This window comes from Saccopteryx bilineata, chromosome 6, assembly GCF_036850765.1.
Source record: "Saccopteryx bilineata isolate mSacBil1 chromosome 6, mSacBil1_pri_phased_curated, whole genome shotgun sequence".
NCBI lineage: Eukaryota > Metazoa > Chordata > Mammalia > Chiroptera > Emballonuridae > Saccopteryx > Saccopteryx bilineata.
The window spans coordinates 207,107,962-207,120,133 of NC_089495.1; positions in this window are offsets into that span (position 1 = coordinate 207,107,962).

The window sequence follows — 12,172 nt, forward strand, 5'->3', positions numbered from 1 at the left end:
GGGAGGGGAGGGGGCTCTCAGAAGGAAGAGACCCGACCACAAAAGAAGTCCTCAGAGGGACCAGAGAAAAGTCCCAACAGAGGGGCGCCCATGGGGATCAGACAGAAGGGAGAGAGAGTTGGGAGTCCATGGAAAAGGAAAGATCAGGAGTGGAGGTTTTAGGTGAGGTTTCTCTGACCAGAAAAAGACCTGTACGGTGGAACGGGCGGCATAGAGATTAAGGACAAGTGCGCGAATAATTAGAAGCCGTAAATGTAAGAGATCTCCAATCAGTTCCCAGCTTTTTTGGCGATAGTTAAATTGGTGAGGGTGTTAAAACCGAAAGTCCCTTCAGGAGACTAATTCAGTGGGTTCTGTGGCCTGGCCACAGTGGAGAAGAAGAACAGTTTCTTCTTCTTTATGGAGGAAAATTCCCGTGCCCCCAAAGACGCCCTCAGTCCTCTGAGTGGTCAGATATGAGTATTAGCATCCTAAAACTCAAGCTTTGGCCACGGATGTAAAAGGTAAAGTGGATATGCTCAGGACGTCTCCACAAGCACACACTCATTCAGAACGGAAAAGACTTCCCTGACGTAGCTACGGTGTCGAACAGGGAGTCTCGGCAGAAAGAACTCAAGGGTGGCTGGAGGCAGGGGACTTACCACACCGTGCGCCAAAGTGGGTGGAAGGACGGAGATCCTGGTTCTTTCTCGGAGGGGATGAGGAAGAGGAGCGGTCCTTGTGGATTTCAACTCCTCCCGGGTTTCAGCACCAAAATGTAAGGTATTTTTCCCCACTGAGAAGGAAGGAAGGGGCCAGAGCTACCAAGTGTGAAATAACAAAAGGCTTTATTGAGTACAGCGCATCCCGCCTGGCAAGGTTCCCTGGCCCCGAAGAAAGAAAGATGGAGGAGATGGAGGCCAGGGAAGTCGCAAGGATTAAACCGCATGGAAGATATTTAAAGGGCCCCTCTAGGGAAGTCGAGCTAATATGACGTGGTGAAATCTCACTGGCTGGCAGATGGTCGCTTTTTTCCAAAGGGTTCCCGTGAAGCTTCTTTTGGTGTGCTTTGTTATGGGTGGTCCTAGCCAAAGTTCACGGGTCTGGGTTCCCCACGTGACCATCCTCCATTATTCACTGACCTTACAATACCTACCACCCACTTTTGTATCTTTGTTAGTAAAAATTTCTAACCACCCACTGTTTCCACAGTAGTGGTGATTTATAAAGTATGGAAGTAACTTTACTTTATAAAATTTATACAGCAGAGTTATGGCAAGTTAAAGCATATAATAATAAATATGAAGTACTTTATGTCGGATTTTTGCTAAATTTGGCAGAATAAATCTTTATAAAACAACTTACTATAGTTAAATGTATCTTTTTATTTATACTTTGGTTTCTCCTCTACCACCCACCATGAAAGCTGGAACGCCCACTAGTGGCTAGTAGGGGCCAGGTTGACTACCACTGAACTGTGTCACTGCTGACTTATATGTTCAGAATAATCCTTGAAAATATTTTTCTCAGAAAAATTAATGATTGCATGGATGGATGATAGATGGATAGATGGATGGTGGATGCATGAAAGATAACTTCATGGAAAAGACTCAAGGACTTCAGCCAATTGCCACCTTCTGTTGGGGGATGGCTCAATGTTCTGGGGCGGGGCAGAGATGAGGTGGTAATATTGTAGCAGATGGTGGCTTTAATTGTTGTTCCTACAGAAACAGTCAGACTATCCCTGTTCCTCCCAACCCCACATCTCTATCTTCTATTCCAACTTTCTAATAAAGGCGATCAAGAACATCAATCACTGGATTCTCTTCAATTATTATAACTCTTCGAGCTAAAATGAGAGTTTCTCCTGGCAATGCATGCACACTACTGACATAACTGGGGTTCTTGCTGGGAGACAGCCATGGGCATTGTGAGTAGCTGTGCTCTCCTGAATGTTTATTCCCGTGCTCCCTTTCTCTTACTCCTTTCTGGGTGTTTCCATCTTAAAACCACTAATATATCCAGCCAGTATTTCTCGAGAATGTTCCACCTTTACACTCACCCATGTTTGCTTTATTGAAAGGAAGAAAGGAACACTGCTGGGTTGACTTGTAAGGAAGTGTCGTGCCTAGCACAGGCTAGGACGAGCTTTTTAAAGGTTTAGGGGAGGGGGAGTAGGAAGGTTTGTGGGGCATTTAGCCAATTGGCTGCTGGACAAAGGATGGTCCTTTATGGTAGTTTGAGTATGTTTAACTTCTAGCAGTTTTCAATCATCCAGGACTTCTCGCCTTATGACATCAGACATTCCTTTGCGGTTGTTCATCTGCCACAAGCCCTCAAATGAGACTTGCTGGCAGGGTGAAAGAAATGAAACTTAAGTTTCCCGACTATTTGATATATGTGTGTGTGTGTGTGTGTATATATATATATATATATATATATATAAAGGAATGATAGTGGTTCATAGAGAGGCCTAAAGTGAAAGGGACGGAGGTCATTATCTTCTGTAACTTCTTCCTGCTAAGTAGGGGTGATAAAGGGTTATGACCTCTCTAAGGATCACTCTTATTGAGGGGCAGAGAGATGCAGTGATTGCTTCTTGTCGGGTAGGAGTGTATTTATAGGATCCTAAATATTTTGTTTCACGAGGGCAGGTTTCAGGATTGGTGTGTAGGATTAGGTAGATTTTTCCAATTTTCTGATTGGTGAAGGTCTGCATGCCATTCTGTAAGAAACTAGTGAAAAAAATGTAAGAGGTAAGGTCCAAAAATTAGAAAAATAAGTAAAAGAGTGATTGGGCCAATGAAAAGCAATAGACAAGACACCCAGTTTGGGCAAAACCACTGATTCCATGACTTGATTTGGGTTTTTTTTATGAATTTGCTGGGCTTCAGAAAGGGGGGGGATAAGACAGGGCAGTGTCAGTCCCTCTGCCCCTAGACCTATTATCATAGAAATGTTTAAAGCAACAAGAAAAGAAATTACCTGTATAGCTTGTTTGGTCTTTAGATTGATGGGTAGTGTACTAGGAACTGGAAGAGGCTCAGGGGGTAGGATTAGGTTGATATTTGGGAGGAGATAGACTAGGGTACAGGTTTCTGTCAAATAAGTAGGGAGACACATATAGGTCTTCGTTCCACACAAATAGAAAGCCCCTGATTGGGTGAGACAAGCTGAGAGGTGAATAGAGAATAGAAGAACAAGGAGTCAGTTTTGTTTTTCTGTTTCTGAGCTCCAGACTGTCAGGGTGCAGGAAAGAGCTGCCCCAATAAGTGTGGAGAGTAGAGGATTGTTAGCTAGGGTGACTAATTAAACATTCTTCAAAAACCAGTTTTCTGACTGTTCAAATTCTTTTTTTTTTCTGTACGAACCTCCTACAACCTGCACAAACCGTCTACGACTTACATAAACCCTCAGCTTTAATGAACTTTCTTATCCAGAAATAACTGGCTCTCCTAACAACTTGCTTTTTCCTTTTTTTTCAAAAGTATTTCCATGCCCTATACCTTCTATTATCAAAACCATACAATTCTTTTCTAGTCAGAACTCTTGATTTAAAAATCTTTAACCTTTAGTGACAATTAAGTTGAATTTCTTTTTATCCTAGTTTTCCTTTTCCCAAAACCTGACTAAAAGAGTCTTTAGTTTCTTTATATACTCACCATATGCAGACCAATGAGCTTCTGGTTTGTGGTTTGAGTAAGGCATGCTGTTTTTCTACTTTAGCAGCAGTGGAAGTTGTCAAGATCAGAGTGTGTGGACCTGTCCACGTGAAAGTCAGTCTTTGGGTGATGTAATGCTGGAAGCGTCTCTTGGACAGTCTTTGAACAGTTTTCTGAGTAACCTGTAAATCCTGAAAGTACTCAGGGAAAGGGTGGTTACGTTTCTTTTACTATTTGATTCATGTAATTTATTTTCCTGGATTTTTTAGTACCTGTGGGCACAATGTAACTTCAAATTAGTTTCTAATTGGCCCTGGCCGGTTGGCTCAGCGGTAGAGCATCAGCCTGGCATGCAGGGGACCCAGGTTCGATTCCCGGCCAGGGCACATGGGAGAAGCGCCCATTTGCTTCTCCACCCCCACCCCTCCTTCCTTTCTGTCTCTCTCTTCCCCTCCCGCAGCCAAGGCTCCATTGGAGCAAGGATGGCCCGGGCGCTGGGGATGGCTCCTTGGCCTCTGCCCCAGGCGCTAGAGTGGCTCTGGTCTCAGCAGAGCAACGCCCCAGAGGGGCAGAGCATCACCCCCTGGTGGGCAGAGTGTCGCCCCTGGTGGGCGTGCCGGGTGAATCCCGGTTGGGCGCATGCGGGAGTCTGTCTGACTGTCTCTCCCCATTTCCAGCTTCAGAAAAATACAAAAAAAAAATTAGTTTCTAATTAATACTAGAATGGGCAAGCAATTTCTTAACATGTTAATATAATTTCACTAAGTTTGAGAAACATCCTAAAGAACAAGAGTTACACATATTCAGAAAAGTCCACAAGGCATCGAAGTTGTGGTCACATTTCTACACTTTGCAGCTAAAGTATAAGTCCTAGTGACCACTGCTTCTTCCTGCAATTAGCAGCAGGTTCCAGCCTACAACAGGCATGGGACATTGAGACAAAAGGAATAAAAGAAACACTATACATTAAATTAAGCAACAAAATCAGACTATTAATACCCACAGTAGAGATCTTCGAGGGATAAATAAAACTCAAATATTCAAGCAAGGCATAGTAGATGGCCTTCGTGTTCACAGGAAATGAGATCAGTTTATCTGCTAATTGGAAGAAATACTTTAGGCTTGTGAATGATGTCCTTGAGCCTTCAGTGGCAATTCCCAGCATGCTGGGCAATGTCAGGTCACAGGTAGCTGGAGCAGGATAGAAGAGACTGAACCCTCCCTCCATGGAGCAAGGGGGCAGCTTACCTTCTCATGTTCCTCTTTCCACAGAAAAGATGTGTCCCTTGGTGGGGTCGAGAAGCCTGGCAGGCTTCATTTCAATGACCTTTCTTTTTACTCTTGAAACAGGGCCCTGATGGAATCCTATGAAGCCCATTCTGGGTGCTGAAGCCTTTAAGAGCGTATGCCAAAGGCTGGTATTCCTGACCTCTTTTGGGCCTTATTTTCCTTTTCTGTTACTCTCTTGGCCATTACAGACCTTAAAAGCCATACTCAGAAGATCTCACTGAGGGGCTTGACTAAGAGAGCAAAATTGGGAATCCAGTGTCTAAAGAAGCCTATTAGACTGAGGAAAGAAAGAATTTGATTTGCAGTGGTAGGTGGTTGGAGACTGCGGAGGGTCTGAGTTTGATTTAGGCAGAGACCTCAGGTAGTGGGCGTTAAGGTGATGCCCAGATAGACTACAAACTAAGAGCGACGTTGAGCCTTAGAAGTAAAGATGCGATATCAATTCATGGCGAGTAAGTTAAGAAGGCTGGCAGTATGTCTCCTTGAGGCAGGCAGGGAGAAGTTGCAGAGGAGTATGTTATTTACATATTGTAAGGGAGTACTAGTTTTGTGACTGCATGCCGTTAAATCCTGAGTTAGTGCCTGCCCAAACAGGTGTGGGCTGTCTCTGAACACCTGGGGTAAGACAGTCCACATAAGTTGCTGTGCTGCATTAGTGTCTGGGTCAGTCCCAGTAAAGGCAAACAGAAAGTAAGGGTCAGGGTGTAGAGGAATGGTAAAGAAGGCATTCCTGAGGCACAGTCTAGGACTGTGAAGTGAGTGGTGTTTGAGGGAATGTGTGACAGTAACCTGTAGAGATTAGGGACTACTGGATGGAGGAGAACTACCCCTCATTGATTAGGCGTATGTCTTGTATGAGATAAGCCCTTGAAAATTTTGAACAGGAAGGATGCGGGTATTGCAGGGAGAATTCATGGGGAGAAGTAAGCCTTGATTTAAGAGCTGGGTAATTATTGGTTTAAGGCTTTAGAAACAGACACAGTCACACATTAAAGAAAGATTTCACATATAAATGATAAATTAAGAGATTTAAATAAGTGGGCTTTACTTGTTTCAATTAAAATTATACTAGAGATATTTTCTGACAAACAGAGAGACAAAACAGATCACTTACTCACACAGCTTTATGGACAACTCTGCCTTTTAAAGCTTTTGGAGATGGCAGGGAGTTGTCAGCATAGAGGGGAGGAAGAGAGAAAGCAGACGGATGGACAGCGTGAACAGCTGGATGGAAAGAAGGAGGGTCAGAATCTGCAGGGGGAGGAAGAGGAGGAGGTTGAAGTGCTGGTGGTGGCGCCACGTGGTCAGAGGAGTCGAAAAGATTAGAGCCTGCGAGGAGGGGGATTGGGCGAGGAGGAGAAAGGCAGAGCCTGGAAACCCAGAGCGAAAAGCGAGACTGAAGGTAGGAGAACGCCTGCATGTAAGGAATTTCTGAGGCCTTTCCAGTCTGGTGGCAGAAATGATTGAGATCTCTGAGTGTACTATAATTGAAAATAGTGTTTATATTGAGGCCACACCGTCCACGGGGCCAAGTTTGATGAGATTTTTTTAAGAGGCATCCTGAAGGAGGAGTCCTGAAGGAGGAGTCTCTGAGGCCTGAGATTGGGAGGAGCCCGTGTTAGGCTGAGAATAAAGAAAGAGAAGAGCGTTCTCAAACTCTTTCAATTATTCTGAGTAGAGTAGAGTAGAGTGTGCGGGATGTGAGGAAACCGATCGTCACCGGAGACCGCAGTTCCAGGGAAGTGAAAGCAACCTGCCTAGGCACCTTGACTTTTTTTTATTTTCTTTTATTTTATTTATTAATTTTTAGAGAGAGAGGAGAGAGAGAGAGAGAAGGGGAGGGAGGAGCAGGAAGCATCAACTCCCATATGTGCCTTGACCGGGCAAGCCCAAGGTTTCGAACCGGCAACCTCAGTGTTCCAGGTCGACGCTTTATCCCACTGCGCCACCACAGGTCAGGCTAGGCACCTTGACTTTTGAGGAAGTCCATAGAAGCAGGGTGCTTGGAGTAGACGCCTCCAAAACTGAACATCAGAAGAGTAGAATGAGGGTGAGGGAAGGAGAGGATCCTACTGGAGATTGGGAAAGAGCAGAAATTCCTTACCTCTGGTCCGGGCAGGGGTTTGAGACAGGGTTGGGTAGCCGGCCAATCAACCTATGTTCACACAGCCAAACAAAATCAGGGAGTAAGTACGGGACGAGCTGCCGCTGCCCACTGCTTCCCTGGTAGTAAATTGGGCTGGTGAAGAGAATTGTCCAGGCATCCGGTACCCTGTCCCAGGTTTTGGCTCAAAATGTTAGAATCCATCGGAGTCCGAAAAGACCAGTGAAACAAGCTTTATTAAAAAAAAGAAAGGAAGTCTCCAGGGCACACTTGTAAGGAAGAGTCACGCCAGGCACAGGCTAGGTCGAGCTTTTTAAGGGTTTAGGGGAGGGGGAGTAGGAAGGGTCGTGGGGCATTTAGCCGATAGGCTGCTGGACAAAGGATGGTCTTTTATGGAAGTTTGAGTATGTTTAACTTCTAGCAGTTTTCAATCATCCAGGGCTTCTTGGCTTGTGACATCAGACATTCCTTTGTGGTTGATCATCTGCCACAAACCGTGAAACGAGACTTACTGGCAGGGTGAAAGAAATGAAACCAAAGACTTGTAAAGTTTCTCCTAATGTAGCTGTTCTATGATGTATCCTGAGCTGAGCTTTTCCCAAATCACTGCCCATTCTGCCCAAACACAGAATGTATATGCCGCACTGTGTTCAGGGTGCTTCATGGCCAGTCATGTCTATACTCCTTATACACTTAATGTGTCTCACAGTGGAGTCCATGGAGAGACAATAGATGGAGAGTTGAGTAGTTTATTGATGAATGAGTGCTGGAGTGGGCAGAGGAAGTAGCTGACCTTCAATGGGTTCACAACTGACATCTCACGGGCATTTTCAGATTCAGGATGACCCTCTGAAGCCAAAAGAGTCAAGGGGTGAGGTTTTGTCTCCCCATTTCAATTAGCCATTGACCAGGAAAAACCTTATGTGAGGAGGCCGTTCTCTGTGGCTGAGAGCAAGTCCTATAAAAGAATTCATCACCATGCTCATCAACAGTAGTTAGTCATCGGTAGCTGTAGGGGTGTGGGTCCTGATCAGGTGATCTGGGCAGAGCTCCAGAACATCCTCCATGAAGGATCTCCCCAAGGCATGAGAACAAAGATGCATGATCACAGGATCCCTGTCCACAATCCCTGCAAACACACGGCCCCTCCCTGAGTATGCCCTCATGTGCTTGCCGGTTGGCCGCTGACTGTTTGGTCAATGTTGAAGTACTGCTAATGCCTCACCCACAGTTCCTGCACACACGCTTCCTGCCTAAGTGCCTTCAGCTTGTACAATGGGGGAGGACTTATGGCTAGAGCTACCTCCATGATGCATGCATGTGACTGCTGTGGTGAATGTGTCCTTGGTGCCTGATGACATCTGACACACCTCTGCAGGTTCACTACACACACACACACACACACACACACACACAGATGGTTTGGTGCCTCTCTGGTGTAAGATGAGGTCTCACTGATTACTGAAGTCTTGACCGTGATCCCTGCATACGCAAACCTTTCCCCCTCCTTCTGTTATCAGGTGTCCGATGACACCTGACGTGTAAATAAAGCATCACCCACATTCCCTGCAAATATCATACTTGTCCTTCGATATGTTCTCTAATTAAGGAGTGCTCCTTTCCAGCTAAAGCCTCATCCACACTCACCACACATAAAAGGATTCTACCCTGAGTGAGTCCTCAGGTGTCTCCTGAGGCCTGGATTATCACAAAGTCCTCATCTGTACTTTGGGCACATGTAGGGCTTCACCCCTGAGTGAGACATCTGGTGTCTCCTGAGCTGTGAGTTATCACAAAATCTTCATCTACACACTGGGCACATGTAGAGCTTCTCCCCTGAGTGAGTCACCTGTTGTCTCTTGAGGTGTGATTTATATGGAAATTCTCGTCCACACTCCAAACCCAATTAGGGCTTCTCTTCTAAGTGAGAGCACTGAGTCCGAATGCGGTCTGACCTACGTCTGAAGCTCTGCCCACACTCCCTGAAAGTGTGCATGTCCTGTGAGTGTTTCCTCTGGTGCAAGATGAGGGATGACTTCCGGACAAAGCGGCACCCACACTCACCGCACAGGTAAGGCTTCTTCCCCAAGTGAGTCCTCTGGTGTCTCCTGAGGTCTGACATAACAAAATCCTCGTCCACACCTACCACACACGTAAAGCTCTCTGGTGTCTCCTGAGGTGTTAGTTGTAACCAAATCCTCCTCCACAATCAACAGACACGAAGGGCTTCTCCCTCGGGTGAGTTCGCTACTGTATCGTGACTTTACATTTATCACCAAATCTTTGGCCACACTCATCACACAGGGAAGGATTCTCCATCGACAAGTGCACTTCAGGGTGTCTGAGGAGGTGTGACTTAAGTGTGAAGCCTCGCCCACACTGCCTGCAAACACAGGGCTTCTCCCCTGAAATGGCCACCTTGTGTGTCATAATGTTAATTCCAGGCTGCAGACTTGTTCGTGCTCACTGCACCTCACAGCTCCAGATCTCAGGGTTAATTCCTTCCTTTCAGAGATGAGAAGCATCAATTCTTTATTCCAGTACCTCAGTTGTTTATAGATTTTTCTCATATTTGGAACTGTCCCTTTGGGCTCCATGGGCTCAGGGAAGGAGGAGTAGGAAAGGGAGCGGCTAAAGCACCAGACCAGGGACTAAGGAACAACAGCTGGGGTGTGACGAAGCTGTTTTGGATAAATTAGTAGGATGACATCTCTTAGCAAGAACTGTGGATTGGAGAGCTGAGGTGACTTGGCATTGCAGCTGCATTGATGGGTCTTTAAACCCATGAGGACCTAACGGACACAAAGCAATGATTCGTGATGGGAAGAGTGGTCACGGTTAAAAGACCTGCACTTAGAATATAGAATATAAAATGTCGGTGAAACTGCCGAACTTGAAAATACTGTTAATGGACAGTGATGTCTTGATGGGGATGAGAGGTATTCAGCAGAGACCTAAGTAGAGATTAGGAGGAAGAAAACCCAGGCGAAGGAGCCTTCACTGCAGCCAATGGGAGTCATCATTTAGGAGAAGCAGCCGCAGCCATCCAGGCCTTGGTGACCTGGGAAGTCCCTCCTCTCTGGAACCTCGATCACATTCTCCATGAAAAGCCTCAAGATTCCCCAACAAGTCTACTAAATTTATTTGGGACTTATTTCTCAGGGATTGGATTCATGCAGGAAACCTGGGCTGTGAATGTGAACTCTTTTCCAGATGCATGTGTGACTAAGGGGCACAGACTGAGTTTAGGAAAGAGTTTACTGGAACAGAAGGACAAGAAGACATGAGGATGAACTGTGTATGAAAATTGTAAAGCTGGTGGCCCCGAACATGGCCATGGAGATGCAGGTTCACATTGGATTCCCGCAGAAGGTAAAGAACAGTGGAGACAGGAAATGGTGGGCCACTCTGTTTATTAATCTTAAAATGCAGAAGAGCAAACAGGAAGTGGAGACCCCTTCCCTCTCACTCAAGGCTCCCAAACCCAGACTCATTCTCAGGATTTTCAGGATTCCTGGGCCCCCACCTCACCACTCCCTCTCTCCCTATGCACTCTCCACCAAAAACAGTCTGGGGGAAAAAAAATTCTCCAGCAAAGAACAAAAAACAATCGCCCCTCCCAAGGAGGAAGGCAATCCAGTTTGCAATCTCCTTCCCTGAGGGCAGCACCTGCATCCTTCCATACACTACACACACAGGGCGCTGCCCCAACACAAAGGAGCAACCTAAATACATCTGTTTACCCGACACAAATATAAAAGTGGTCATTCTTAGGTGACTTAAATAAAACTTTATTTCTTTATTCCATTTAGAAAGAGTAAAAAAATAAAGAAATGTCTATTTAGCAGTTAGTGTCATCCTCACTCTCACACAGAGGAGGGGGGAGGGCTCAAGACTTCTGAAAGCCCCTCAAAGGTGACTGACAACTGAGATAGTGATTCCTGGGATCAAGAATGTCCTCATGGCCTGACCAGGTGGCGGTGCAGTAGACAGAGCGTCGGCCTGGGATGCAGCGGACCCAGGTTCGAGACACTGAGGTCATCAGCTTGACAGCGGGCTCATCTGGTTTGAGCAAAAGCTCACCAGTTTGGACCCAAGGTCGCTGGCTCGAGCAAGGGGTTACTCAGTCTGCTGAAGGATCGTGGTCAAGTCACATATGAGAAAGCAATCAATGAACAACTATTCTCATCTCTCTCCATTCTTGTCTGTCTGTCCCTGTCTATCCGTCTGACTCTGTTCCTGTAAAAAAAAAAAAAAAAAGTCCTCTTGGAAGGTAGAGGAGAAATAACAGGATAAAGCTCCACCCACAATCCCTGCCCACTTTTCTCTTCCCCTGAGTGTCCCCTGGTGCACTATGAGGTATGACTGATTGCTAAAGCTTCTCACAGAGTCCCTCCCAGGCCACCTAAAGTTTCTCCAAATGTAGTGTAGTAGTGCAGCCCAGTCGGAACTACCAGCGTACAGTGTTGCGGTGAAAAAACCTACTCAAGACACAAATTCATTGCAAGGGGGAGAGGCCTGCGGGGGACAGGCAATGACGACCTCCGGAGCCCTTTTCTCACATCTTTTATTGAGCAGAGGACAAAACTTCTTAACAAGAACAAAGGCAACAGGATTATAGAAGAGGAAGGTCAGGTAATAAGTGGAAAGAATGAATGAATAAGGAACTTTTTCCTAAAGCGAAGAAAGGGCTAGTATGGGTCACAACATTCTTTTTCTTTTGCTAATTAACAAGTACATGGGTAGGAAACATCAAGAACCTCTAGGCTACTTTTCTAAAGCCCCTTCAGGAGCATTTCTCTGTCTGCACAGATCACTCACTCAAGTGCTAGTGTCGCAGCCAAAACACATTCACTCTGGACTGTTAACTAAAGTTTCCCAATCAGGTCATAGAGGGTTCAAGTTACATGGCTGGTTGCCTACAATGCAGCCGTTCTATGATGTATCCTGAGGTGAGCTTTTCCCTGGTCTGTGCCCATTCATCTCACACACAAAGAACTTATACGCTGACATTTGTGAGGGTGGTATATGGTCACAGCTGTGACTGTACTCCTTTTACACTTAAGATGTCTGAAAGTACAGTCCCCACAGAGACAATGGATGTAGAATTGAGTGGTTTATTTGTGAGTGAAAGCTG